Below are 5784 nucleotides of genomic sequence, written 5' to 3' on the forward strand. Positions count from 1 at the left end.
AATTGTTGAACTGTTAAAACCAAAACAACCGATTGATTCGAGGAAACAACCGATTGTTTGTTTTGGTACCATAACAGAAAAATTGTTTTACCTTTGACTGAGCTTTAAATGTTTTAACTGATTACGCTCCAGTCTTAAATGCTTTGACCAATATTTTAAATGCAATGAATAAGTTTGTTAAGATTTGATAACAAACAACATCTTTGAATAAATTCAGAAAAACAGATTTGAGAAATAACAATCTTTTGAGAACAACAAGATTCTGTTTTTCAAAGAGTTGAGATTTCTTAGAGTTGAGATTTCTTAGAGATTGAGATTGATCAAAGAGTGAGAGATAGGATTTCTGCTTGTATTGATTTCAGATTTACTTCTGTAACAAGTGTAATCCTTGTATCTGTTGAACAAGTTTCTTCTGTGTGTTTGCTGAGAAGTGCTGTGTGTTCTTGAGGAGATCAAGATCAGCATTCTTAGTGTTGGTGTGTTGGCCAAGAGAAGTGTGTGTCTTGAGGGGATCAAGGTCACTTTCTTGGTTGTGTTGTAAGTGATCTAGGTTTGATTGCTTAGTGGAATTCCTCAGTGGTTTCTGAGAAGACTGGATGTAGCTCTGGGTTTAGAGTGAACTAGTATAAACATCTGTGTGCATTCTCTCTATCCTTAACTCTTTAAATTCAGTTTTGATTTTGTAAACTGGTATAAACAACTGATTGTTTCTGCGAAACAACCGATTGTTTTTCTGGTGTTGTTGTTTTTGCTTATTGTTTTGGCAAACTGGATTCCTTATCAATTGTTTCTTGAGATAATTTCATTTTTGACTTAAAAGTTTTCGAAATCCCTCTTTAAACCATTCACCCCCCCCCCCCTCTAGTTTAAAGCCATCCATTCTAACAATTGGCATCAAAAGCTTGGTTCTTGAAAGTTATTCAAGTTGATCCTAAAACTGTTTTTAAATGGCTGATAGACTACCTTTTGGGGAAGGTGCTTCAATCAACAGACCACCTCTGTTTTGTGGTTTGAACTACCAATTTTGGAAAGTAAGAATGAAAATCTTTATGGAATCACTTGAAAAAGGAATTTGGGATGCAATTGAAAATGGTCATTTTGTCCCAAAGTTTGAAAAAGATGGATCTTTCATTGAAAAGCATTGGTCTCAATGGACTGATTCAGAAAGCAAGAAGACCAAATTTGATTGCATTGCTAAAAACATAATAACCTATGCTTTGAATTCGGATGAGTTTTTCAGGGTCTCTCGATGCAAATCAACAAAGGAAATGTGGGACACCTTGGAGGTAACTCATGAAGGTACAAATGAGGTAAAGAGAGCTAGGAAGCATACTCTAATCCAAGAGTATGAGATGTTCAAAATGCTCAAAGGTGAAACAATTGCTGAGGTGCAGAAAAGATTCACGCACATCATCAATCATCTCATGAGCCTTGACAAGACCTTTGAAAAGGAAGAGCTAAACATCAAGATCTTGAAATGTCTTGATAGAGCATGGCAACCCAAGGTAACTGCTATTTCCGAATCTAAAGATCTAACATCCTTGAGTATGGCTTCTTTGTTTGGTAAGCTAGGGAACATGAGTTAGAGATGAATCGACTCAATGTTCAAGAAAGCAAAGACAAACACGTAAGGAGCATAGCCTTAAAAGCTTTCAAGCACAAAGGAAAACAAGAATCCAATGATGATAGGGATGAGGAAAACCTTAGCTTGCTGTCAAGAAAGTTCAGCAAATTCTTGAAGAGGAACCGCAACAAGGACAACAACAAAGATAGGTATGGAAACAAGAAATCAAATGATTTTAATTCCAATAACTATACTTGTTTTGGCTGTGGTGAACAAGGTCATATAAAGGCAGATTGTCCAAACAAGAGCAAGGAGAAAAAACCTAACTACAAGGAAAAGAAAGGCAAGACAAAGAGAGCCTACATAGCTTGGGATGAAAATGAGGTATCATCATCAAGTTCTTCATCAAGTGAAGATGAGAAAGCAAACATCTGCTTGATAGCTGAAGAAGATGATGAATCTTGTAGCTCAAGTGAGGTAAGTTCATGTGCTTCTTTAAATGAACAAAATTATAGTGAATTGCTTGAAGCTTTTCAAGAAACTCATGATGAAGCTAATCGATTAGTTCTTTCAAACAACCGATTGAAAGAACTTAACAGCTGGCTGGAAAAGAGAGTGAAATCACTTGAAGATGAGATTGAAAAATCTAAAAATGATTTCAAAAATCTGGAAAATCATTTCAAAAATTCTTCTTGCAAGTGTGACACTCTCATTTGCGAAAATTGTGAAAATCTTGAGAAAAAGGTTCATTATCTTGTTGACACTGTGGACAAGCTTTCAAAAGGGAAATCTAACTTTCAGAATGTCTTGGCATCTCAAAGTTGTGTTTTTGGAAAGGCTGGTTTAGGTTTCAATCCACAGAACCAATAAGATAAGTTTTCAATTTTTTTTTAAGAAAGCTAGTAAAACAACCGATTGTTAAATCGAAACAACCGGTTGTTACATGCTTTTATTGCATGAAAAAGAGTCATTCGGTTAGATTATGCAAAATAAGAAAGTTCTTTGTTCCTAAAGGCTACATGAAATGGATTCCTAAAGGATGTGAGGTTCCAAATGAGAAAAAGAAATCAATTGGACCCACATTTGTAAAGGGACCAAATCTTGTTGCTTGAACTCATGCTTGTGCAAGAATTCTAAAGAAGTGTGAAGGACTGAGTCATCTGATCAAGTTCTTGGAAGAAAAAGACCAACATTGAAGCTGAATCAATGTTCTGCATTTGTCCAAAGACCCTCAGCAGTTAAAAGAGGCTTCTTGATCACAAAGAACATGGCTCATTGAAAGAACAACATAAAGGATAAGACCTTCCTTTTCTTGCTCTTAATTTCTGTTTTTAAGCTCTTTCTCATGCTTAAATATCTTCTTTAAAATGTTTATCTTCATCTGCTTTGAACTTTTTCTGCTCATGGTTAAAATTCAAAATCAGTTTAACTGCTGCAAAAAAACAACTGATTGTTTCTTCGAAACAACCGATTGTTTTGAGCCTGACAGCATTGTAAAGAAATCAATTTAATTTCTATTTTGAATTTCTATCCATTGCAGATCAATTTAAAGAGAGAATCCTTGGTCAATGAACCTGTGTTGAAAGCTGATCACGTTCAGAGAGAAGTTACAACAGTCATAAAGGAATATATTCCAAAATCTTGGAAATTCTAGAGCCTTAGTGACTAGTCAAAGATCACATGTGAAGACCATGTGATTTTCAGCCTTTTTTGACGTTTTCTGTGCAGGGCAGGGTCAAAGATCGCACGTTGTCATTGAATGCTTTTTAATTCTATTACTACTATAAAATCTGTTGCAGTTGATCTCTTCCACAAGAGCAACCAATTGCAACATCTCTTGCAAAATCTGTAAGTGAGCTTTTCTCTATTTTCTTCTCTGCCATCATGGACTCAACTCCTCCCACCTCAAAGAGAGTCAAAACCAGAGCTGTAAGGTCTGGAGGAAGGCTAGAAGGATGGTTTTCTGGAGACAATGATCTAATTGAGAGATATAGGTTTGAAACAAGCACCAAAGTGATAAACAACCCAAAGGTTGTGTGCTTTGATTGGCTGAAAAGCCAAAAGATGGACAATGTAAGGAGGCTGCTCAAAGATCAATCTCTCAGAAAGTTCCTGGAGATGAAGGGAAACATCTACCCAGATTTAATAAGGGTATTGTACACAAATCTCAAGTTTGAGGGAAACAACCTAGTTTCTCATGTAAAAGGTGTAGATATGGAGATAACCCATGAGGTATAGGCTGCTGTTGCTGGTCTAAAGTACTCAGGCCTCAGGATTAACAAGGGAAACCTTGGAGTAGTGGAGGATTTCAACAAAATCCAATACTACAAAAGTTGCTTGAAGAACCAACATGCTCAAGTTAGGACTTGCTCGGTTGGAGGCCTAAAGCTTGATGAAAGGTTGTTAGCCCTCATTGTGACTTGGATTCTAACACCAAGGGGGAGCAATCATTTTGTTCTTACTGAGGAGGATCTGGTGTACATCTTCTGCATCACAAAGAAGATCAAAATCAATTGGATCCACATCATCAAAGAGCACATGCAAAAGGCAATGAGGTTAAGTGACTATCACTATCCATATGCTGTTTTGGTATCTAAATTTCTACTTTATTTTGAAGTGAACCTAGAGGATGAAACATTTGAGTTGGTCAAGTCAACTCAAGAGTTGAACAATGGATCACTCAGAAAATGGGTTTTACCAAAGTAGGTGGCAAATGGATTAGCAAAGATGGTGACTTTGGTGCCTCATCTAGTGCTGCTGCTGATCATGAACAAGATGAACCTGCTGATATGGATTTTCAACATGAAGATCTACCTGAAGCACATCAAGATGCTGGACCTAGTGCTGGTGCTGGGAATCAAGAAGAAAGGATGCAAACCATGTCTCCTTTTGAGAGACTCATGATGAATAGGCTTGATAGCTTTGAGGAGAATCAAAGGAATCTCCATGATCTCTGTGTTAGCAATTTCCAGAGGATTGATAACAGGTTTGACAGCATGGATGCACGCTTCATGAATCTAGATGAACAGATCGAGGCTATACAAAACCAAATCTTTGATCTTCAATATGCAGATGATGATGAATGAAGAAAAACAACTGGTTGATGTATCGAAACAACCGATTGTTTTTTTGGTGGATGTATCAGTTTTTCTTTTTGCTGCTTTTGCTGTTTAATTTTGATGTATTCAAAACAATTATCTTGTCTTATCTCTTCTTTTTGTCTATTTGTGAAAACAAATAGGGGGAGATATATGCTGTGTTTGATTTCAGTTTTTATTTTCTGCAAAACAGTTTGAATGAGTGAAACCTTATAGATTTTTGCTCCTATATTTGTTTGTTGATTACTCTGATATTATGCTCTGAATTTCTATACTTGTTTCTGTACTAACCAAATATCAGAAGTTCTATGCTTTGCTTAAAACTGTGCTTTGCAGGAACTGCTTCAGATTCAATCAGGTACAACACAAGCATCAGAGATTTGTCTTCATCAAATAGGGGGAGATTGTTGAACCAAGTGGTGTTCAAGCTTGGAAGAGTCCAAACCCTTTGAAGGATGTTGAAGGCTTGGCTGTGCTTGCTGTTGCTGAGCTGTCTTAGTTAGGATCTGGGGTAGTTTGAGTTTTGTAATCCACTCTATATTGAATCCAAAGCATAGGCATTCTCAATCTTTTAAAAGAAAAGTGTTTTTCAAACTAAGTGAAAAACAACCGATTGTTTTATACTTAGATGTTTTTAGAAAAGATTGAAAACTGTTTTTCAAATGGTTGAACTGTTAAAACCAAAACAACCGATTGTTTGTTTTGGTACCATAACAGAAAAACTGTTTTAGCTTTGACTGAGTTTTAAATGTTTTAACTGATTACGCTCAAGTCTTTAATGCTTTGACCAATCTTTTAAATGCAATGAATAAGTTTGTTAAGATTTGATAACAAACAACATCTTTGAATAAATTCAAAAAAACAGATTTGAGAAATAACAATCTTTTGAGAACAACAAGATTTTGTTTTTCAAAGAGTTGAGATTGCTTAGAGATTGAAATTGATCAAAGAGTGTGAGATAGGATTTCTGCTTGTATTGATTTCAGATTTACTTCTGTAACAAGTGTAATCCTTGTATATGTTGAACAAGTTTCTTCTATGTGTTTGCTGAGAAGTGTTGTGTGCAGTCTTCTCAGAAACCACCGAGGAATTCATATTATTAATATTATATTTATATTATTA

The sequence above is a fragment of the Phaseolus vulgaris genome, chromosome 9 (assembly GCF_051622355.1).
Source record: "Phaseolus vulgaris cultivar YP4 chromosome 9, ASM5162235v1, whole genome shotgun sequence".
In the NCBI taxonomy this organism is placed as follows: Eukaryota; Viridiplantae; Streptophyta; class Magnoliopsida; order Fabales; family Fabaceae; genus Phaseolus; species Phaseolus vulgaris.